This window comes from Neopsephotus bourkii, unplaced genomic scaffold (assembly GCF_033783945.1).
Source record: "Neopsephotus bourkii isolate Nb327-2 ecotype Australia unplaced genomic scaffold, CSIRO-AGI_Nbou_v1 NB_234, whole genome shotgun sequence".
Taxonomy (NCBI): Eukaryota; Metazoa; Chordata; class Aves; order Psittaciformes; family Psittacidae; genus Neopsephotus; species Neopsephotus bourkii.
Genome location: NW_026900744.1, coordinates 8,485,808 through 8,509,697, shown reverse-complemented (window position 1 = coordinate 8,509,697; position 23,890 = coordinate 8,485,808). Strand labels below are relative to the sequence as shown.

The 23,890-nt window shown below is 39.1% G+C and overlaps 1 protein-coding gene across 3 annotated transcripts in view; it reads left to right on the top strand.

Annotated features, from left to right (window-relative positions):
• The window catches only part of ADGRL4 (adhesion G protein-coupled receptor L4), an 86,492-nt gene that overhangs the window by 9,499 nt on the left and 53,103 nt on the right, over window positions 1–23,890 (top strand). The window lies entirely within an intron of this gene.

Sequence of the window (23,890 nt, the reverse complement as noted above, 5' to 3'; positions counted from 1 at the left end):
AGAGGCACTTCAGTTTAGTATTTGCATAGGTAAGTGGCTCACATTTAGTTTGGATTTTTACAGCTCACTTGCCCTGGTGTACTTGGAGGTGTGCTTGTTTTAAGAAAATTTAGAAAGTAAAGACATTTTTCCTAAGAAAGCTGCCTACCCTTTTATAAGCTGGGAATGCTTAGAGAGAAAGAAAGCTGGCTAAAATAATAAAGAGTATGGAATTAAAAAGAAAAAATAAAAAAGAAGAATTTTGTTTGGAAGAGACCTCTGGAGATCATCTGATTCAGCTCCCCACTCAGAGCAGCTCCAGCTTAGAGAAGGTTACCCAGGGCCTTGTCCAGTGAGATTTGAGTATCTCCAAGGATGAAAACTACATACATCTCTGGGCCTCCATCCTAGTGTCTAGCATGGCAGACACATGACAAGGTAGCTTAGGTAGAATAAGTGTGATGACTACTGTATTTTTGAAAACTTTTTCAATGTCTAGTTGTGGTTTCTCTTATTGTAGCTTGTAATTTTTGCCTCTTATGTACATTTAAAATAATAGTTTAGCTTCATGTCCCCTCTAAACCCCCATAGCCTCCCATTAGGTAGCTGTAGAAAACGATGATTTCCCTCTTGCCTTGTCTTCTTAAGCCTGAACAAACACTGCTGTCTGAGCCTCTTTTTTGCATCACGTGTCATGTATTCACTAAACATATTTCTTAAATTTAATGCTGGCCTTGCCCTAAATATAGGTCAATCATTATTTGTCTATCGAGCTGGTCAGAGAGAAATAAGAAGAAATGGCCTTCACTACACTAGTATTGTATTTGCAGTAATTCAGTTTTACTACCGTGAGTAAGCTGGTTGATTTGAAAGCTAAGTGTACATTATGTTTGCAAAGTCAGGGGCCTACGCTTGTGAATAATGCAGAGAAAGAAGAAAAACAAGTCAATTTTTAACAATGCTCCCTGAAACAGATCAAACCAGGATTTATTTATTTACCATGATGCAGTATCCTCTACATTGTGTGTACTTTTCCAGAAAGTTATGATTATGAATCATTAATTATATTTACAGTAAGGATACCTGTTGCTCTTCACTGACATCACTGATGTTCTTAAATCCATCCATTATATATGTACCTAGTATAGTGCTATTAAATCCATTTGTGTAAGGATAGATTTATCTTATGTTCCATATTCTTTTTCCTCATACAGTATCTTTTTCTTACATTCTCTTTTGCCTGTATTTTTTTTAGGGAAATCTACATTCAAACTTCATAAAAACCTCTATAGAGCATGTAAAGAAAACTCAATAGAGTGAAATATACATTTGCAGATCTTGTCAATCAATTAATTGTTTATTAGGAATTATACTGTTTGGAAACTCTATCTTTAAAATGAAATTTGCAGTGTCAGTCCAGGCAAAACAGCTACTAGATGTATTAGTGGTGCTTCGCAGTTAAGCAGCGATGGTTTGAAGCAAGCCTTATGTCAGGAGAACAACATTTTCTCTGGTAAAATACTTCAACAACCCACCAAAGTCACTTACCCTCTAGCCAAAAAACAAAGCTTGTATCAGAACTAGTGGCTGTTGCCCCTTAAAGAAAGGCAACGTTTCTCTGGAGCAACATGTTCCACCGTGCATAATTAATATTGTGCAGTAATTCTTTTAATAGCATAAACAATGAACCTGGATTTTAATTGGGTAGGTTCTAAAAAAGATTAGAAATATAGGCCAAACTCTACCATAAATAGTATAAAGCTACAAAAATATAAAGAAAGCCCCCAATTGTTTAATGATGTATTAGATCTTCCTGTTCTATGTAGTGAAAGCAGGAAGTGTATCTGCTCTTCTAGGGATAGCTACCCATTTTTTTTCCGTTAATAATCTTAGGTTTTTACAATGATAGTTCAGTCACCTTCAAAGGAGATCGTCAATTATTTGCTAATACAGTAATTTTCAAACAAATATATATAATACTTTGTGTTTACATATTTGCCCTCTTAGTGATTTAGATAAGTTGTGAAAGTCATAATTACTGTCAACAGCATTAGTAATTTTGCATAGCACAGAACCAACTTCATTGTGCTTATCCTGGTGGACCATTAAACCAGAACTGTTTTTTCAAGGGTTTATTCTGGAACAAGCAATTTAAATTCTTTCTCCTTGTAAAAATGTTGGAGAACCAAAAAAAAGCTAGTTCTCATGTTAGCCCACTTAAGCTTGTAGCTGGAAAACTGTCCCTTTTTATTTATAGGTATTCCCAATGTTTTTAAAAGGTTTGTGTTTTTTTCTCTACTTTCACTTGCTTGTAACACCTCTTAAATACTTGTAAAAGTTATTTCTTTGCTAGCTCTGTCTTTTCAGTGTGATGCACTTAGACATTTTCCCTTGAGTTTACTGTGCTGCAAAAGGCAATAATGCCCTGTTACATTTATTTCCTAGCACCATTATTGATGAATCATGAATCACTGATGTCAGCATACCTTAGGAATCAGGTTTGTTAGTTTTTACTTTGCTCCCTTTGCCAGCTGGCTAAGTGACTGTAGAGAGCTCAAGATTATTGGATTTGCTGTGTATAGATAAAGACATATAGATATGAATTTAATTTCCTGGTGTCAAAGTCATGGCTTTTAAAATAATTATCCTCTTACAACCTTTCCCACAAGATTTCAACCACTATAAATTAGGTCATGTTTTGGACTTTCCAAAGGCAAACTTTGGCCAGAATAACAATAAACTAATCCTCTTCATAATCTCATTGTCTTCAGTAAGAGTATGTGCAGGAATGCACATAGTCAGGAGAATAACTGATTGTAGGATCTGGCCTCTTTTGTATATTGCAGTTATAACTTACATAGCAATAAATTCCTTCTGTACAATATCTTCCAGAAAGCAATAAATGAGTCACCTTGTCAAGCTTTACACCTCTGAAGTACAAAATACTATGCCATTCTTCTTACTACTTCTTTGGTATTAATATTCCTTGCTTTATGTAGTATTAGATGAGAGACAGCAACCTCTGAAAATATAATTATTTGCCTCTTAGGATTCCATTCTTGGGCAGATGTGTGTTCTGAATGTAATGCATGAGGCTTTAGGTTCATGTTATCATACACCTAATTGAAGTAGCACAGCTAGAGCTCTTGGCATAAAAATAAAAAATATCCAGATAAGACTGATTTACAGACAAGTTAATTTCCTTTTGTGCAAAAATGCCGTGGAATTTGTACAGATAAATAGCATGTATTTGCCGCTTTTGTAAAGCCATTTCTTTATATAAAAAGTGTTGGCCATATAAATTAGGTGTTGCTCATAATTCCAGCTTTCTTCCAAAAGAAAATTAAAGGAAGCAAATAAGATTTCAAATCCTTTAGAGAAGATTGTGGTGGAAGTGAAACTTCATAGAAGCCAATATTTTATTTTTAAAACAGAGGGAAAAATTATTTGGCATCATTGATGCTTTCCTAAGCAGCTCTGCTGTTTCAATACTGGCTGCTTCTTGATTGGTGACTGCCAATTTGCTGCTTTGCTGGCACACTGCAGGAAATTAAAGTAAACAGTGTGATCACAGTGTTTACTTTAACTTTGTAAAATACGGAAGGAAAATGAAGCAGTGTTGTTTGTTCCAGGAGGGTAGGCAGTCAAGCAGGAAAAGTCGGAACACAATATCCCTCCCAGATATCCCCACACAATATTCCCTTGTAAATGTCACTTGCAAATTATACAACAAAATTAATCAGTCTTACTTGCAAAATAGTTACAGCTCTTCCAGAAATAGTGAGCAAGGACATAGACTATCAAAGAAACTGTATACTGAAGCAAGGCACTGACTCTTTCTGAAGTGCAGTGTAAGAGGATTTATCATTTTCCAGAGGCAAAGAATACATCAGTTCAAAGTGGTATTTTATATCAAAATACAGAATCCCTGTTAGAACACAGGTCAATTTGTGTAAACTCAGCTGAATCAAATTGAAAGTCTACTCAATATCTGAACACAACCATATTTTCTTGTTTTACTGAGGGTCATACTACCAGCTCTCTGGCTTTTGCCAAATGTAAAAAGGAGCTTTCCTGTGATACATCAGCTCTTTGCTCTAGGGTGATGTCACTGTGTCCCACCATCAACTTTCATTGAAGTCACTAAATTTGTTTTGATTCACTGGTGTCACCACTGCTATTCTACAACACCCAATGGGTGTATAGTTCTGTGGGAATTTTTACCTGTTAAATTAACATGACCCTGTAAAACCACTGTGTATAATCATTTCATTCTATCCATAAATGTCCTTCAATAGAAAGTGATCTAACCAAAATGCTGGTTCACCAGAAGAGAATTTTTTTTGTTACCAGCAAGCATAAATCACTGGATGTCACTTCTGTGTTTACCAAATAGTCTGAAATCACTGATACGGAAGATCCAATCCACACACTTCCTAAATTCATTTCACTGCTATCAGTTACCACAAGCTATGAAAAGGCAAATTGCAGCTGCTCTAGCATAGCACAGCAGGAGAAAGATATGCCTTAGCCAAACACAAATAACAGGGCTCCACACAGTGGGTGACCACCTGGAAAACCTGGGTTGTGCTATGCAGGAGGCCAAAGCAGACCGCTGATTCCCAGCCCTTTTTACATACTCCTCATAACCTCTTGGCTCATCTCTCACTCTTCCTTACCCTTTTTCCTCTTCCCTCCTTACCCTGTCTCTCAGTCTCTCCTGCTTTGCCTCCAAATTCTGCTGGATCTATTACACATTTTTAAGGTGGAGCATGGTAAATCTCAAGTGTGGGCTGTGTGAAAGGGCAGAAGTCATCTTTGAATTCAGAATTCCTGTCTAGGTTTAGGTGTCTGGCTTTCTGCTGATCCCAAGAAGGTTTAGGAGGCACTGTTCTGTTTGTTGCATATGTAGATATTATATTTAATTAAGCCCAAACCTTCAGGGTTCCTCTACAGGGAACAGAAAGTTTCCTTCCCTTCCATCTCTTCATCAGTCTGTATAATCTTCAGTGTAGCTGAATGTTTTCCACCTTTTCTTGAAGTGCAGAGATTGACAGCTGAGCTGTGAGATGTTACCCGGGTGAGGTACCTTGATCTCACATTTTGGACTAAACCTGTAGGCAGATCATGAAATTGAAAAGCCTGAACAAATTATCAAGGAGGATTTGATACCCTGGTTCATAACAGTCCACTTGCCTCGGAAAGCATGGGTGTTAACGCAGCAAGTTCCTGATCGTTTGTGGACCTACGGCTATACCTATGGCCTTTTCACAGGCAAGGTGATACAATTTTCTGTGAATTGGGTAAGGTTTTAATGGTTATAATTTATGTAGACTGCTGAGGACTAACCGGCAGTTGCATGGTTGCCTTCTAGTTGCAAAGGACGGAGTTATGTTTATATTCCTGAAATAGCCATACCTTTGCCTAATAGAACATTTTTTTTCAGAGCTGACTTTAGTTTTTAGAACTGAAATTACTCACTGTAGCTAGATACTATTGAAAGTATATTTTAGTTGAAGCTTTTAAGAGTAGATTGGTGATTCTAAAGGGGAGAGTGTGTTACGACAGTACCTGGTGATGCCTAAGAACACTGGTTAGATGTAAAGCAGTGCAGGATATTTGAAGTAACAATCCTGCTGAACAAGACAGTGGAGGCTCTCTTACGCTAATTGTTGTACCTCTGTAAATGGCTAAATCCATGAAAATTTGACAGAAAGCATTTTATGCATTCAAAGGGCCGAATCTAGTTTTCTCATACCAAAAAAAAGTCCCTCCCAGTTACTCAATTGAATGAGATAAGAGAGAAATCTTCAGGTCAACTCGCCAGGAAATGCAGTTTGCCTAGAACAGAGATATAGCCCACTATAACAACTGGCAATATTTACCCTGACTTTAATAAGCCATTAACCAAGACCATGGTAGACTCATGACATACACAGAATTAAAATGTGTTAAAATGTGTTTTAACCCATGCCAAATAATTCTGATTTCCTTTCTTGAGAAAATACTCTTTTCATCTTGCTTTATGGTACTAAGAATCAATAAATATGCTACATGTTTAGAGGCTGTGGAAAAATTCATTTAAGGAGCTTTAAACTTGTTATTTCAGAGTCTGCTTACTTTGTGTTTACCAGAGATATGACTCACTTCCTGTATCTCTAGCATCTGAAGCAGTCCAGATAGGTCCACCAGTAACAAAACATTCTTCTCACTTGTTGGCTTGAAGTAAAAGGATGAAAGATATTTCCAGAACATGTATGCTCATACATGTGTATTAAATGTACACACGTGTGTGCGGGGACCTATGTATGAGTAGGTATGTGGATAAAAACCAATCTTTTCCATGAAAAAATGCAAAGCAATCTCAAAATAATCAGCTTTACTCATTCTGTGGTTGTATAGTTTAAATTAGCTTTTATTAAGGAAAGACTGGGATTTATGGGAAAGAAGTTGCTTCCATAAATTCCTCTTCCTTGAGATATCTTCTATACCTAGGTTTGCATATGGTAGAACCCACTACAGCCATCAGATGCTGCAGCTGCCTTTGAGGCTATAAAGTTAGTGTTACCCGCTTAACAAGGAAAGAATCATAAGGAATTGCACACAGAAGGGATGATGATGTCATTCCTGCACAGCTACATTAATTTGCATATAATATCCTACCAGTCTGGCATATTCATTTTACTTCTGTCTCTGTCCAATAACTCACACAGTTCAATAGTGACAAAGTGTTCTGTTTTTTCTGGTTTTGCTGTTTTGTTTGTTTTCCTCTTGCAGAATAAACTGGCCAGGAGTGGTGAAGTTGTCTGTAACCTCATTTGAAATGTGTAATTTATCTAGGATGATATGTAGGTGCACAATTTTTCTGTGTATGACTGTGAAAAATTGCCGACTGAGCTGTTGGCAGACAGAATATCAAACCCCGCTCAGCCCTGTGTGTATGAAAAGGTTTAAGAAGGTAATTGACACTTTGGGCCTCTATTTGCCAAAGAAAGAGATAATGACTTCTCCAAGAAGATTAGAATCTAACCAAACATTGTGCTCTAAATATAGAGCACAAAGCCAGTGATGTTTGTGAAAATGCTGCTTGGCTGCAGGAGGAGGGGGGGGGCCTGAGGGACTGCAATTTTGCACTGTATATTTTTAAGGTACACAGATTTAATTTAGAGATTATGGCTCGAAAATGAAATTTACAGTATGTGTGTTTTTCGCCGATAAGAAATTGATTTTGTGACCTTGGTACACACTAATTGAAATATCTGGCACTGTGTTTTGCTGAGGTTAAAGGAAGCTATATATGCCTGGAACCACATTCTTCTTTCACCTTGAACTGTGCAGTTAATCACAACCACAATCACTAGCAGGAAGGAAGCTGCTATTTCGCTGTGGTACAAGGAAGTTGAATAATCTCTGTTCATTGTCTAATGGATAGGTTGTTTTGTGATTACTTCAGGTTAAGTTTAAAAGATTCATGATAACTTCAAATGGAGACTTCTCGTGGAATTAACAATTAACAAGCACCAAGGCTTGGAGCTCTGTTCTGTGCCCTCTGCCCCTGTGCCAGGAGATGGTACGGGGAAAAAGCTCTCTTGTTGTACTCTTCTTCGTGCTGTTCCAGCAGCAGGGAGAAGAGAGCAGCACGTGGGCTGCTCTGCCCTTGGACAGTTACTCCTGTGCATCCTCCTCCTTGAAAGGCCAGTTGTAGCATTTAGAAACAGCAGCTATGCCCCAAGGACTCCGCAGGTGGGTTGTTGATTTAACACATCTTCTTTATTTAACTGGGTTTCTGTCTTAGCTTAGACTTGTACAACTGTGACAGTCTAAAGTTGCCTATAAACTAGTGTGGCAGGGTGTCCCATTATTTCGCTTATTATTTAATGTTACACGTTTGTTAGGTTGGCACAGGATCACGTTTTTCAAAAAGGAAAATTAAAGCTCCTGAAAAGCGTTGACAATAAATGGTTATTTGTTCAAAAACAGCCGAGTCCAATCTTTGTTTATGTTAGTAGGCTTCATGTAATGGTGTTGCAATAAAGAAAAATAGCTCTTCAGGATGTGCATTGGCTTTTATGTTTTATTTGTAATGAAAGCTATGCGCATAGGCGGCAATCTACATAAGTTACAGTGAGGGAGAATATAAGCATAGATGGTGACTCGCATGTTTATATATTTAATATTTATTTGTGGCAAAGTGTCTGACTCTCATTTTTTAAAGAATATGAAATTAGGCTGAGGTATTGCTGTTCTCATTCCCAGAAATTTGCCAAGAGAAATCTAAGAGAAGAGCTGAATTCATCCTACCACAGGAGACCACTGTCTATCTCTTGCCCCAGCTGCACAGAGGAGCTGTAGGTCTGTTCCCACAACTCTTGTCCTGTCTTCTCATAGTTGATTCCAGGCTGGGAGAGAGTCCAGTGATCCTCACTGCCTTCTTCATGTTGTAATGGGTTTTGGGTAACCCCAGAGTCCAAATGGGCTGAGATCAGCGCTGCCTCATCTCACAGTTTGCGTCAGCACTGTCATGAGAGGGAGGGATTTTTGCAATGGTGATCTCTGCAGCACATGAAGGTCTTCATCACTGATCTCTGTAACATCAGAGGCCCCAAAAAACACCAGAAAAACTCTTCAGGATGTTGGCATGAACTGAAAGGGAAATTCAGCTAAGCTCTGCAGGTCTAAATAGGAGCTCTGAGCCTTTCTTTAGTTCTTTGTGGTGGTGGGAAAGGAGTAGGTGGAAAATTGCATTGCAGCGGAGGCTTTGCCTTACATTTGTCTTGAATAAATCATTTTGATAGGTAGCATTGATCCTGAGGAAGCTCTGCTTTTTCAAAATCAGCCTGTAACTAGCTCAGAAAGGAGATTAGTGGAAGCTGGAGATGCTCAGACAAACAGGTTTGGGTCCTTTGTACCTATCCAGAATGTTTCATTATTTGAAGTTGTGATGAAGCATGCAGAAATTCATAAATGTGACCCACTGTGCAACATAAAAGTATCAATATTTCTGTGCCATTGTGTAAGGGATATCTGGTGCATACAGAAAGAATTTCATCTCCCTAACTACCACAGAGAAAATGGGAAAGGCAAATAGCCTTCAGAAGTGTATTGACTTGAAAGCAAGGATGAGAAGTTTCTAAAACTTAACACAGTGTTTCATCTGAGCCAATCAAAATAGAAACTATGCTGCATAGCAGTTGTAAACAATGCAAAGATGTGATTTAGCTTCTTTTTGGGGGTTGTCATGCAAATCTTGGTACACTGATTCCACAAAGCTTTGATCATAGCTCCATGGTTAAAATCTAGGAAGTTCTTAGTAAAGCTGTTGCTTCAGGGGTACATCACACAGCATCACTTCTCTCACAGCAGAAGCTAGATATTCAGTCCAAGGTGTGTCAGGACACAGTGGTGGGCTACAGAAGTGCTGAGCTCCGTTTGTATCGTTTTGCTCAGGAGGTCTGAGGCTTAGATGGATGTCAGAGGAGAGGCTGGGATAATATTTGCACAGCTGTGGGCTGCAAAGAAAAGAACTCTTAAGTGAACTTTTTGTACATCCTCTTGTATAAACAGGTAGTATGCTAATACCACCAAATGCTTCTTGTAGGAGGGGAGAGATGTGCTAAAAGGCCTCTGGGCTGTAGTCCCTGTTTTCAGAGAAAGCTATTACAGCTTTTATTAGCTGTAAAGTGCTCTTAAATTGTTACTCAAGTTTTGGCCTTAGACTGATGAACACTCAGAAAACTTTTAACCTGACATTGGCACTTTACCCTCAGGGCATGCCACTCAGAGAGCAGCATTCAAGTTTCAGCTTGACACTCAAACTAGTAAGGGGTCTGTGCTGTAATACGGACATCTGGTTTTGAGTGCTGGAACAGAAATCCAAGTGCAGGGGTATTGCTTCTTTCACTGGCAGCATGGTAAAAATAGGCTCTTGATATACCTGCCACCTCTATTCTTGCAGTAAGCAATGGTAAGGGCACAGATAAGTACGGTAATGTATTTTATTATAGTTTCCTGCAGAAGGGGTGTTGCTGATGACTTTCCTCTGGCAGGGGGTGACTTGCAATTGACTCTTGAAAGCCACAATGGCTGTAGGACACAAAGCCACAGTTAGGGGTGGATTTTCCAAAGAAATATGTGTTGAGCACTTTTGAACTGTCTGGCTCTATCCTAGGTGCCTAAAGGAGGACTGTGTTGTTTCAAAACAATAATCTCAGTTGTGGGTGCTGAGCAATTGAAAATCTGTCCCTGAACTGCCTTCTTTTTTTTTTTTTTTTTTTTTTTTTCTATCATCTGTTGGCAGTTTGGGCTTTTGATTGATTTATTACTTTGTTTTTAACTGCAAAGACCCTTTATTAAGGAGGGGAACTATATGAATGGGCTGGAGCTGCTGGTGGTAGCAGCTCCTTGCCATCAGAGATTCAGTAATTAAATAAGTAGATAATATCCTCCTTATTGAGAAGATTTAGAAAATCATAAGGACTTTGCATTATTACAGTGTTTAACATCCGCAAATGGAGGGAAAAAACCCATAATGGCAATTTTCATTAGCTGCAATGCATGTGGAGAGCTCTTTTTCTTTCTTTGAACAGCCAAACACTAAACAATTCCTAAATCCCTCCTTGTTACTTATGTTTTCTTCGTGGTGGTTAAAAACCCCATAAAGCAGAAATTGAAGACTTGCTATTAAAATACTTGCTGACAGCTCCATTCAAAACATCCTTTCAAATACTGCTATCACATCATGATTCATCTGCTATTCTGATATAGTTGCTTTAACAACAAGTACCTTCCTTCTTGGTTAGGGCCCATCTCTTTTCATCACAAAATTCTTCCTTTAGACACTTTATTGAATCTCTGCTGTAAACAAGTCTTTCCCTGGTGTGGTAGTGTTTGTGTTACAGAGCACATGTAACCCCCAGAAAGCAGGAGGATGAAAAGAGATGGTCACATCACAAGAAACCCTAGCCTTTTATCACCTCCTTACCTTATCACCATATCACCTTATATATATATATATATATGGCTGCAAGCACTCAGTGCAATTAGCATAACAAGTCAGGGTTTCTGGCTCAGCACAGTGACCCCACATCTTTCTACCCAACGAGTACAAGCTGCCCTGTTGTTGTAACGCCGTGCTTCCATGAGCTAACTCTGCCAGGACAGATCTTTGTCTGGCGTACAGCAGCACAGCTCTATCAATTACAGCAGACTTATGCAGCTCCTACCAGCTGAAGACCAAGCCAAGGAACATCCAGGGGATTAAGTGGTCCCCAGTGAAGCAGGGTGAATTTCACTCTTGAAGCTGGAAGTTAGAATTATTTACAGTCACTTTAACAGGACAACAGCTGCTCTTTACCTGGAGATGAGCCAACAGCACTGAAAAATTTTGGATCTGAATTGCAGATGGATGAATTTCAATTTGATACAAGTAGCTGGACTGCACGATTCTGTACTGTAAGCTTTCAAAGTCAGAGCTTGAGAGAAAGATCATTAATTTGAAAGCTGATACTCTGAAAGACTTTTATGAAGCAATATATTTTCATAGCAGACACGGATAAATTTAAAAGTAGTAATCAAGGGCCATGTGCTACGTGTTCACTGACAGAAAATGTAGAGAAACCAGCCAGAGCCAGACACTTAACATTCAGAGCATTCGGACTAGCACTGAGGATATTGCCTCTATGGAAAACAGTATGGTTCGGAATTAAAGTGTTGTGAAGTTTTGAGATAACCAGATACAAGGATGCTGCTGGATTCCTCCCAGAAACAACAAGCTCAACATAACTTTTCTAGGCAAATTTGGGGTTGACTTCTGTACAAATTTTGATGGAAGAAAAGGTCCCTGCAAATATCCCACTAAAAAAGTGTGTTAAATTCTTGAGACAAAAGAGAAAATTATAATAGTACCCATTGAAATTACTTTATAACATATTTGAAAGGAATTCTCTAAATTCAAAGTAACTATACCAGTTTTCATCAAACGAGATGTAGACCTAGAAATTTTTCCCTTGCCAGTCGTAAGAATTTTATGAGATGTAACATTGCCTTAAAAAATAAAACATCTACACACTACTGTTTCATGTCATGCAAGTAAAAGCATTGTACAAAACCGAAATTTATATTTACTTGGATAGGACTACAACTAAACTCCTCCTGGAATTTTAACCTCATTCACTTAGTATTCTCTTTCGGGATACTTATAGGAAAAAATAGTGGCCACTGGCAATTATAGATATTTCAAAAGGCTGATTCATTTCATCTCTTACGGCAGTCATTGACAGATTGTGCTCTGTGCCATGCTGTATCTGAAATCAGATCCACAGGCATTCAGGATTTGTACTTGGAGCCAGATATGATTTTCACTTCTTTGCTGAAATCGTCCTCTGTCATGACTTGAAGCAACCCAAAGGCACCTCTGTGTGAATTACTTACACACCCTCAAGTTGATTTTTCTCCAGGTTTCCGTATCAATCTTTACTAGCCAGGAAAGAAACTAAGGAACAATGAAATCTTTCATAGGTGTCTTTATTTTAGCAGATGTGTTAAGATTTTCTGTGTGTCATGGCTTAACCCCAGCTGGAAACTAAGCACCATGCAGCTGTCCCCCCTTCCCCTCCCCCCCCCCCTCCCCACCCCGTGGGATGGGGGAGAAAATCAGAAAAGTAAAATTGAGAAAACTCATAGGTTGAGATAAGGGCAACCTAATAGATTGTCTTAATAGGTAAAGCAAAATCTGTGCATGCAAGCAAAGCAAACCAAGGAATTTATTCAGCACTTCCCATTGACAGTCAGGTGTTCAGCCGTCTCCAGGAAAACAGGGTTTCATCACTCATAAGGGTTACTTGGGAAGACAAAATGCCAAAACTCTGAACGACCTCCCTTTCTATCTTATTCCCCCAGCTTTATATGCTGAGCAAGATGTTGTATGGTACGGAAAACCCTTAGGTCAGTTAGGGTCACCTGTCATGCTGTGTCCCCTCCCAATTCCTTGTGCACTCCCAGCCTACTCACTGGTTGGGTGGACTGAGAATCACAGAATCACAGAATCAGCCAGGTTGGAAAAGACCTTTTAAGATCAAGTCCAACCATTACCCCAGGACTGCCAAGACTACCACTAAACCATATCATTGAAGGCCTTATCTACATGATTTTTGAACACTTCCAGGGATAGTGATTCCTCTACTTCCGTCGAAGCCTGCTCCAGTACCTGACTACCCTCTCTGTGAAGGAGAAGCAGAAAAGACCTTGACCTTGTGTAAGCACTGCTCAATGATAACTAAAACATCCCTTTATTATCAATACTGTTGCCAGCACAAATCCAAAACATCATCCATACCAAATACTATGAAGAAAATGAACAGTATCCCAGCCAAAACCAGCAGACTATCAGAGTGACATTGCAGTGTAATCATTCTCCATACCTTTTGAACTCAGTTGTCTTACACTAAATTAAAAAAAAACTAACAAATAAACCCAAAGTTTTTAAAAAGCTGAAAGTTTTGCATAAATAACCTGATATGAAAAGTTATACTGTAAACTCACATATACTGAAGAATCCACATGAAAGAGCAATCTTACTTGGGACTGAGCCATTGAAAAAAGTTGACATTGAGTTTGCATTTCCCTAGCCACCAAAGTCGAGCAAACCCAAGAGGTAAGGTAGTAGGAAGACAGGTCTCAACAGTTACAGGTCTTGTGGAATGTTCACTGCAAGCATCCAGATGAATTTTTATGTGAGATATTCCTATCTATTTTCCTTGGCTTTGTTTTGACTGATACAGTGTTATATTCAGAGGCAAAATTTTGTTTGAACTGAAGAGTGTTTAGACCTACAGTCTACATTTTTCTACACCTTGGGCAATAACTTAGCAGGAAAAGATTCTTTATAAATACACACAAGTGCAGAGACCATACTGTCTATGTACATTTAAATGGTATTGAACCATTCTGAATTCCTTTAATCTATATAAAAGGTCCTAAACTTTAATTCACAACACTTACATCCTTACCCAATTCATCATACAAATGTGTTCTATAAATGGATGAGAAAAAAATAAAAATATTCTGTAGTTAAGCACTCCACACATAATTTCACTAAACTAGATTAGGACAATGGAATATTTTCACAGGTTTTCCCATAGCATACAGAGCATAATGCTTGTAAAAAACAACAACTTTTTTTCTTTCCATAATGTGGGATCTATTAAGCAACTACAGCAAATGGCTAGAGAATTTATTTTTGCTTTTACACCTCTAAGCAGATTCTGTTTGGGTGGCTTGAGTTGCTCTTGGAGAGTGAAGTTCCTGAGCAAGCTTATTACCTCTGTGTCAGCTTTTACTACTTTGGTTCTCTTCATTTTAATAGTATAAATAAACAAGGTATATAAAGGAAACAGTGAGATTTTTACCATTGATTTCTCCTCAGAAAAATGACATAATACAGTGATGTAAAGAAAGATGACTCTGTATTACATTGCTATATCTTACTCTGTAGCATGCAACCAGGCAAAATCTTAGAAAATCCCAAACTCTGAAATTTATTGAGACTAGAAAATGAGCATTAAGCCTTTTCTGGGATCTTCTTGAAAAATGTTATAATTAATAATTATCTCCTAGCTGGTTTGTTGCTATTTCTCTGTGCCAGCCTTTGACAGACCAGATGTAAACTGGTTTTGGCTGGTCTGTCACTGGGCTCCCATTATTATCATTTTGGACATAAAACCCTCCATCACATATTTGTAAAGGTAAATCTGGTCACTGATTCTTCCCATTCTCATCTTCTCTGATTTCCCTCTATCTATAGGATATATATAGGATATATAGAGAAATATATATCTATAATTTCTCTGCCTTGGTTGGTGTTAACAACATCTACTAATTTAGTATCATCTGTGAATTTGATTCTCAGGCTGTTCATCTCTTTTTCCAGAGCATTAATAAATATGTAAAATAAAACTGGGCTTAACACCAATTCCTGTGGCAACCCAACTGGATACCTCTTCAGAGCTCAGCACAGCGCTGTTTGTCATGACTCATTATCCTTTGTTTACATTTCTTCAGCCAGTTTTCGATCCACATGACAGCACTCTTATCCAAGACATTATAAATTATTTTTCTAATAAGATTTTGTGAGCCACTGTATCAAATGCGATACTACAGCTCAGAAATATTTCAGTCACTCTGTTCCTTCCATATGCTAACCCTGAAAATAGCGAAGAAGCAATTACATTTGTCTGGCATGACCTGTTCTTTGAAAATACAAACTATTTATTGGTCATGGTTCCCCTGTGGTTCCAAGTGATTTTTACGCTTATAATGTTTATTCCATTATTTGAGAAGAGATTGAGAGTAATCATACTAGAAGATAACGGCAGGTTCTCTCTCCCACTCTTCCCCTTATTCTTGGAAGACTTTCAGCAATTGCTGAGATTCATACCTATGGTTTTAAGGTAAAGAGAGCATCATATCCCAAAGGCATACCCTTCAGCAATGGAGTGTCACATGTGAGGAGTGCTACCAGAGAACAAGGAATGGCAGAGAGATAGTACTAGCTATAATCGAGGTGATACAGTCAGAGAGAGACAGGACAGAAAGGCAAGGAGTGGATGTTAGGAGGGGGAGGAGGACTGCTATGGTGGTCTGAACAGAAGGAGCAGGAGAAGTGAAAAAAGGTCTCAAAATTAGGATTCTATTTGACAGGGGACTTCTGGAGCTGTCTGCTCTAGGGAAGGATCCCTGCACTGTCATTCGTTCAGTAATTTTGCCTGGTGCTGTTCAAACAATGAGACGTGTTGCTTTCCTTCATAACTCTTGTGCTGCTGTTTGCACCACATGCCACTTGGGGCATCAGAAAACAATTAAAATAATAAACCAGTTTCTCTGAATGAATTCAGATAGTTTTGTGCACAGTGCAGTTTGTATCTGTAGCCCATTTCTTGTCATGCCATCTGGGCCATGTTGATTACTGTGGACAGGAGTTTTTGCTCTCATAATGACATGTTTGGGGTTTGTCCCTTACTCAGAACAGAAATCATAGAATCATAGAATAGGTAGGACTGGAAAAGACCTTAAAATCATCTAGTTCCAGCCCCCCTGCCATGAGCAGGGACACTTCACACTAAACCATGCCACCCAAGGCTTCGTTCAACCTGGCCTTGAACACTCCCAGGGATGGAGCATTCACAACCTCCCTGGGCAACCCATTCCAGTGCCTCACTACCCTTACAGGAAAGAATTTCCTCCTTATATCCAATCTAAACTTCCCCTGCTTCAGTTTTAACCTGTTACCCCAGTCCCTAATGAAGAGTCCGTCCCCAGCACCCCTATAGGCCCCCTTCAGATACTGGAAGGCTGCTATGAGGTCTCCACGCAGCCTTCTCTTCTCCAGGCTGAACAGCCCCAACTTTCTCAGCCTATCTTCATATGGGAGGTGCTCCAGTCCCCTGATCATTCTCGTGGCCCTCCTCTGGACTTGTTCCAGAAGTTCCATGTCCTTTTTATGTTGAGGACACCAGAACTGTACACAATACTCCAAGTGAGGTCTCACGAGAGCAAAATAAAGGGGCAGGATCACCTCCTTCGACCTGCTGGTCACGCTCCTTTTGATGCAGCCCAGGGTATGGTTGGCTTTCTGGGCTGCAAGCGCACAATGCGGGCTCATGTTCATTTTCTCATCGGCCAGCACTCCCAAGTCCTTCTCCACAGGGCTGCTTTGAATCTCTTCTCTGCCCAGCCTGTAGCTGTGCCTGGGATTGCTCTGACCCAGGTGCAGGACCTTGCACTTGTCATGGTTAAACTTCATGAGGTTGGCATCAGCCCACCTCACAAGCGTGTCGAGGTCCCTCTGGATGGCATTCCTTTCCTCCAGCATATCAACGGAACCACACAGCTTGGTGTCATCAGCAAACTTGCTGAGGGTGCACTCAGTCCCACTGTCCATGTCAAATACATGGGCAGACCTCGCACTGGCTGTACTGAGAGCTACTCTTGCCATAGAACAGCAGGACTACACTAAAGATCAAATCCTTTTTGTGGAGGGATTACATTTCCTGCCAAATACATGACATGGTTCAGTTTCAAGCACATACAGAATTAATCTGTGACAAGACAGACATTTAACAGTGGCTTAGTATCCAGGACTGTCATGGCAGACAGCTCTCAGCATCTGATCTAGCAAGATCTTCTGGTCAATGTCTGCATGACCTTGGAATCCACCTCTCTCAAAGAATTTTTAGGGATGGTGTCTAATGAAGTTTTAGTACAAATCTATATACATACCTCATAAGTATAGATTTGTACAGTTAAATTATATTGGAAGATGACCCCTGAGAAGCCACTCCAAAAGGAAGTAGTTTTCTGCCAGCTCTTGTCACTGCTCTGGAAATCCTCACTGTCTTTGTGTCACTTACCCACGCTTATCCTTGGACTTTAAAATGCATTCATCAAAGAGATAACAGGTTTCATTTTGTATATCACTATGAATTATCCTGTGAAAACAATGCTACTGAAAATGTGATGGCTGACTTGTGAGAAATGTGTGAACACTTGGAACATATTACAAAATTTTCAGTCTAGCTCCTGGAAAAAAACTCCCAATAGAAACTTGCTCAAAAGATTCCTCTTTCTTGCAGTGCTGAGTGCCTGCTCTGACTGCTCCCAAAAGCCAAACTTTCTGTGCTGGTGACAATCAGAGGCAGATGCTGTCACTTCCACCCTGGAAACTAACTTCTAATAAAGTTAATGCCCTGCTCAAACTACTCACTTAGGAAAGTATGGATAATGGTGTAATGAGATTTTTTGCTTATACCACTATGCAAGGAAAAAAATAGAAGGAAGTTTTAAACCAGATATGACAGCCTTGAAGATTTTGCATCACCCTCTTCCTCTGGAATTAAAGAATGTTTAAAGCAGACTAACTTGGGATATGTCAGTATGACTATATGATCCCAGGATCCAACATATACTTCAAGATTGTACCAATTGGAATAATGCTCTCGTGAATAAAATAATGCAGGATAAAGTGTTGTTTATGATTCCTTTTCTCAGCAGATTAGCTATGTACATCTTGTAACACAGGCTGGCTCTGTGGAATATCAAGCATGGCAAGAGACCTGTTAGAAAATAAATTACATTATTCAGCCAAAGCAATATCAGAAATATCCTGGAGTCTACACTATCTTAATGTTGATTTAAAATCATATATTCATATTACCTTTTTATGTCTAGTAAAGCAGTGTGATGGAGCCTTTCTTTTGCCAAATTTGTATTATCCCATTTCTCTGAGTTAGGTAAACTGTAATGTGTCTGCTTTACAGATGGGTAAACTTAGCATAAAAAGAGGGAAGCCATTGTTTTCAGTCAAGAATGCCTAAATGTAAGCATTTTCATCTATATTAGCCATCCATAGTGGCAGTGGCTCTGAAAATTAGCCTTTTTCCTTTCATTTATATGACAGATTATTTTACTTTAAACAATTTTTGGATAAAATACATTAGGCATCCCTAGGGCAGGAGCTCGAAATCAAGACTCCCTCATGAAGACATTACCTGCCTGGGTGGAGAGATGTGCTCATAGGTTTAGGGTGATTGAATTGCTTTTGTCAACTGTAGCAGCTTCAGTAGGAGGGATGGAGTGTATTTCTGCTCAGGTACTGTCTGCAACTGGGTGATTAGGGTGCTTTTCAGGACCAAGTGAGAGCAAGTTTGTTTAAGACTGCATTTAAACACCTGCTTGCTAAACCACTGCTTATGAAGAAGACATCACCACTATTTTGTTCTCTTTCTCCTTTTCTTCTTCCCATTTGAATAAGAATGACTGCAGCTGCACTAAGAATAGTGCAGGTCCCCATATGTGTTTTAGGCATGTTATGTTTATAGGATCTCATCACCTTATCAGAATTCCCAGTGGAACTCAGGCATTTCTAAAGAATAAGAGACTGGGCTGCTTACTGCTGGCAGAATCAGGGTAGCCCCAAGAATAACAAGGAGCATAACACAGTCACTTCTCAAAATCCTTTTGTTCGTGCCAAAATCCTTTTGTCAAGTTGTGACTAAGGAAGTACGCAGCCACAGAGCAAGGAGTTAGAGAACTTCAGTCAGTAGCTAGTCATTTTCCAGCTGGCATTTTGATAAATGTTTTATATATTATAGTACAGTATAAATTATAGGCATATAAATTACAGCTAGTAGCACAGGATATTGGACCTGCTATGGGGTTTAGCCTGCATGTATGGCATAGCCAACATACTGTTTCCATCATTTTAATAACCTTTATAGAGCAGGTGGCTGATGCAGTTAATGTTGCTATCATTTTTCTTTCCTTGTGTGATTTGTTGTGATGACAGTTCCATCATTTCATTTTGAGTATTTAAGGCTATTAGGAAGCATTTTTAGGCAATCATCCGGTATTGGTATTTTCAAGCATGCCTAAAGCATATAGGGAGTCACCGCCTTTCACACCACATATTTCTAAGTATATGACATGTTCTGTGTTAATCTGTAGAAAAACTATGGACAAGACCACCAGCTGTGATAAGCTACCTAGCTTAATTTAGATGGAGTTACAGCTTTCTGTTCCAGATGGGGTTCAAGGCCAATATCTTACAATTGCAAAGATTTCAAAGATGTGAAATATTTCTAAGATCACTGAAATATATATTTTGCATTTCAAAGATAAAATACAGAAACCAGTATGTCATCAAACCATTTAATTTTCTTCCAAGTTTGAGAGTAAATTGACAAGAGATCAGCAATTGGCAGGAGAACAAATGAAACATATTGAAAGAGCCAATTTGCTAGTATCGAGGGAGGCAGATGTGTCAGTTTTGCATCTGCTCAAGCAAAGTCCTTGTTGCTGTTTTCTTCCCCTCCTCCTTTTAAAAAATATTTAATTATCCAAAGGTTAAATTATTAGATAATTGAATAATCATTTATAAGTGACCAAGGAGCACTGTATTCATAGAAGAGCCCCTTTCTTCACTGTGCTGTGATTCCAGCAGTTTCAGTTCATTTGTGGAAGTTTCTGATTTTTTTCCCAGAACTCATCACACCTGACACACACTAGATTTCAATTGCAGCTGAGTAGTTTCCTGGGCCCCAGTGCTCCAGATACCAATTTACTACCTTTGTCTTGAACTAGCTGTTAAAAGGGAAGGAAGTGGAAACAACAACAGTCTGTTTCAGGATATAGGCATGCATCATGGCAGAGAGCAGGAGGCAAAAATGTAGGCAAGGGTAAGTGCTTCCGTGTTTTTAAATGTAGACAGCAATGTGGCACCCTTACCTAGTTACTTTCTCTGTCAAGCAGGTAAACAAGCAGGCATGAGCTAAGGCTGTCAATAGGTGACATTCAGAGATGTAAGTCTGAAGCATAGCAGCAGCTGTTGTCTGAAGAAAAATGTACAGATAATGAAATGAGTAATTCTCTGCCCTTGACTTTCTCACTATTTGCTAGTCTCTGTTCTCTTTATTGTTGGTTTATCATCTATTGAATTCTTATATTTTTAAAAATGCATCAACAGGTAGCACAGTTATGTAACTTCTAATATTTTATTAATTTTCAAGAGATCTGGTATGTGGCATGCACAGGGTGTGTATGAAAAGCTGGATAAACAAAGAATTTCAGGAGAGAAGTAGCAGGATCACTGGGTTTGCAGAAGCTTTATTGCCAAGTTATATATCTGTGAATCAAATTTCATGTATGTGTGGACCCTGCAAACCAGGAAACTGGAAATGGGGAAACTGTGATTTTTCTTTTATTATTTAAAATAGATGTTTTCCATTGCTAGGAGTTTGATACTTTGTGTTGTCTTGTATAAGCTTTAAGTATTAGAGTTGTCAATGTGACTTCAGGAGTTCAAGCTTTAAGTGGAAAAAACAACCCACTCCAGCCCCAAACACCTAAAAGTTGTAGAATTATTTGTTTCACATACTTCAGGCATTTCTATATCACTGACTGCTGTAGCCTTGAGGTGCCCATTAAAAGTATGCTTAAAAGTAAAAAGCTATTCTGCTCAAAACAGATTATCACAAGCCTCATTTTTGGCCACAATTTTTATCTTAAATTCCATGTTAGATTTTTTTTTCCACAGGAAAAGAAACTTTGATTTAAGGAAGGATTTGGCCTACTTGAGAGGGCTGCCTCAGTTTCTGCAAGGAAGGCATCCACTGACTGAGCTGAAACACCTCCCCTCTGTGTCTCCAGACCACCTTCAGTACTCAGCAATGGAAACAACAGCACAGGGCTCAGAAACAGGGATGTGCAGTGTGTAATGTCTCTGTGATATCAACAGAGTATTCAAGGTTAAATCTCCCAACCACTTGAATCCATGACAGAATTTCCTTTTTAGCTCTGCTTGCTAGTGAGGAGACCAAGGTTCCCTTCCAACTATGCAATTTATTCTTGCACCATCCTTCACTCGAGCAAAAAACATTCTGGAGAGCACTGCTTAAACAGAAGTTTCACATTGTTTCATTTCTTAGGATTCATTATTTGGTTTAAGCTTACCCAAACAAGATCAAGGTGCCATATTGAGCACCTTGAGTGAGTTCATATTGCTATCAAAGGCCATGTGACCTTTAGGAGTTTGAGTCTATTTTGTTTAAATTAAAACAGACAAGGTAGAAGAAAGGATATTGTAGATGGGGAACTGAGACAAAGGCAAGTTAAGTGACGCCCCAGGCTTCCACGCACAGTCTATAGCAAAGTCAATAAATGAAACCTGTAAGTCTTTCAAGGTCACAGCTTCAAGGGTACATCCAGATCACCACCTCCAGTTCTGGAGGTGGCTTCAGGAACATACATGGAGGTGGAAAATTAGGAGACTACAGTGTAAAGGAAAGAGCAGGACCTGCCTTCCAGGAGAAGAAAAAGCAACACAGAGCTGAACTAAAAGTGGCAGAATCCACCTTTTGTATTTGGGAATTACTGGGTGGGGTACGTGTGTGTCTTTATGTCAGGGCTGTTGCAGTCAGCATCAGCAAAAACACCTGCTGTCTCTCTAGAGGCATATTGTATGTGTAGAACTATGAAGGTCAACAGAGAGGCCTGTATTTTCTAGAAGAGTTTACACTTGCCTACTTTGCCTCTTGTTACTGGGAGCTGCCTCTCACTGAGTAGCCACGAAAGATGGGATTTCCTGTTAAGCTGGTGACTTCTGGTTGTGCTGTTTGTATTATCATCACAACAGCATCCCTCAGCAGAAATTGGTGTTCTAGCACCCTGCTGACATAAAAGATGTAGACAGTATCTGTCATGCAGTCCATTGGAGAGTCCACAGCCCTTCCCTGTGTGTAGATGGGACGTCTTCAGTAGCGGCTGCAAATGTTGAATAATTAAATTGTGTCTACAGCACTTCATATAATTATTGCCCAAGTGATAGTACAGTGAGATAAGCCTGGTGTCGACAAGCAGACTTTTCCACCTTCAGAGTTTGGTTAACAGGCTTGCTGTTTTGAAATGCAAGAAAAGTCCACTCTGTCAGGAGGGATTTAAATAGAAAATTAAATGGGTTTGCATATTGCTCTGCATGACAGATTTTTTGTTAGCTTTCGAAGTCTGCAGGATCTAACAGAGCATGTGGAAGTAAGATATGTATTTCTGAGTGCTATAATAGTTGCAATTATTGTGGAGAAGTGTTAAATATAAGCAGCTAGTCCCAAATGCTATTTTAGTCCACTAAATATTCTGTGAATTAGTAATACTAGGAGAACAGGGATGATCAAAATAATTTTTGTGTATCTTCTCACTTGGCTATCTGTTCAGAGGGAATTTACTTTCTGGTGGTTTTTCTTTCTCAAGAAAACAAACGTAGACAAGAGATGACTCCACAATTGTGTCTTGACTAGAAATAACTGCAGCTAGAAAATAACTAGAAAAAACTCCATGTGTTCTTTCCATCTCTTTCTAATAAAGTGCAATTGGTACACCCCTTGCCTCTTTCTGTTAGATGATTGTAGGCAGTGTTATTGTGATTGAGCATAAGCTGCTACTGCAGCTGTTCTTTTAAACATACAGTTGAAAACAACAGCTCTGGTATGGTGACAGAAAACATCAAAGCAACAAAACACACTATTTTATCTGATGGGGGTAACAATATCTCAGCTAATAAAATGGCTGTCAACCCTGCCCATTATATAGATAAGGAAGCTGATGATGTCTGCATGCTCTTTGTTGGTACGCCAAGTTGCAATTATCTTATGACAGAGCCCTTCTGGACTGTGATTGATGAAATATTTGGGGGGGAAAGCCCTTCAATAAGTGGATTTCATTGGATTTGATGATGACATCGTTTTCATTATGGTTGGCAAAAACATTTTAAGTAAAACTAGGAAAATGTGGCCTTATTTTATCTGCCTGGGATGTCCTTGCCACATTCATTTATTTGTATTGTATGTTGGATGTAAACAAGTCTAATTCTGAAGTTCGTGTGTTGACCTTTTCTGGCACTGAGATCAAAGTACTGTCTGCAATAAAGATGAGAAGACTTTAAAGACTTCAGTGGCTTGTTGGAGTAGGATATGTCTAAATGTAAAACAACACAACAGTGCAGCCTTTGGTCAAAACAGACACCAAATGAAGTTCTAAAGGAATTTGTTGCTCCACAAGCAACCCATCGTTATCTTGCAGTTTAATGGCCTAAAAGTCAACCAGTATAAAAGGCAATTTTTCCTCCTTTCTTGGGCCTTAACTCACAGGGTGACTCTGCCACTTATCTCTAACAGACGTAACATGGATGTTATGACATTCTTTTCCTCTTAACTGGTTTTCTTACTCAGTTTCCTGTGTGGATTTGGAAACTAGTAAAGTCCTCCTGAATAACAGTCATCTCTCTGTAAAATGTCAGCCTTTCCAAAGCACATAATTACCCTTTTTGCAACAGAGTGTGCTGCTGTCCTATCCCAAACATGCCATTTCC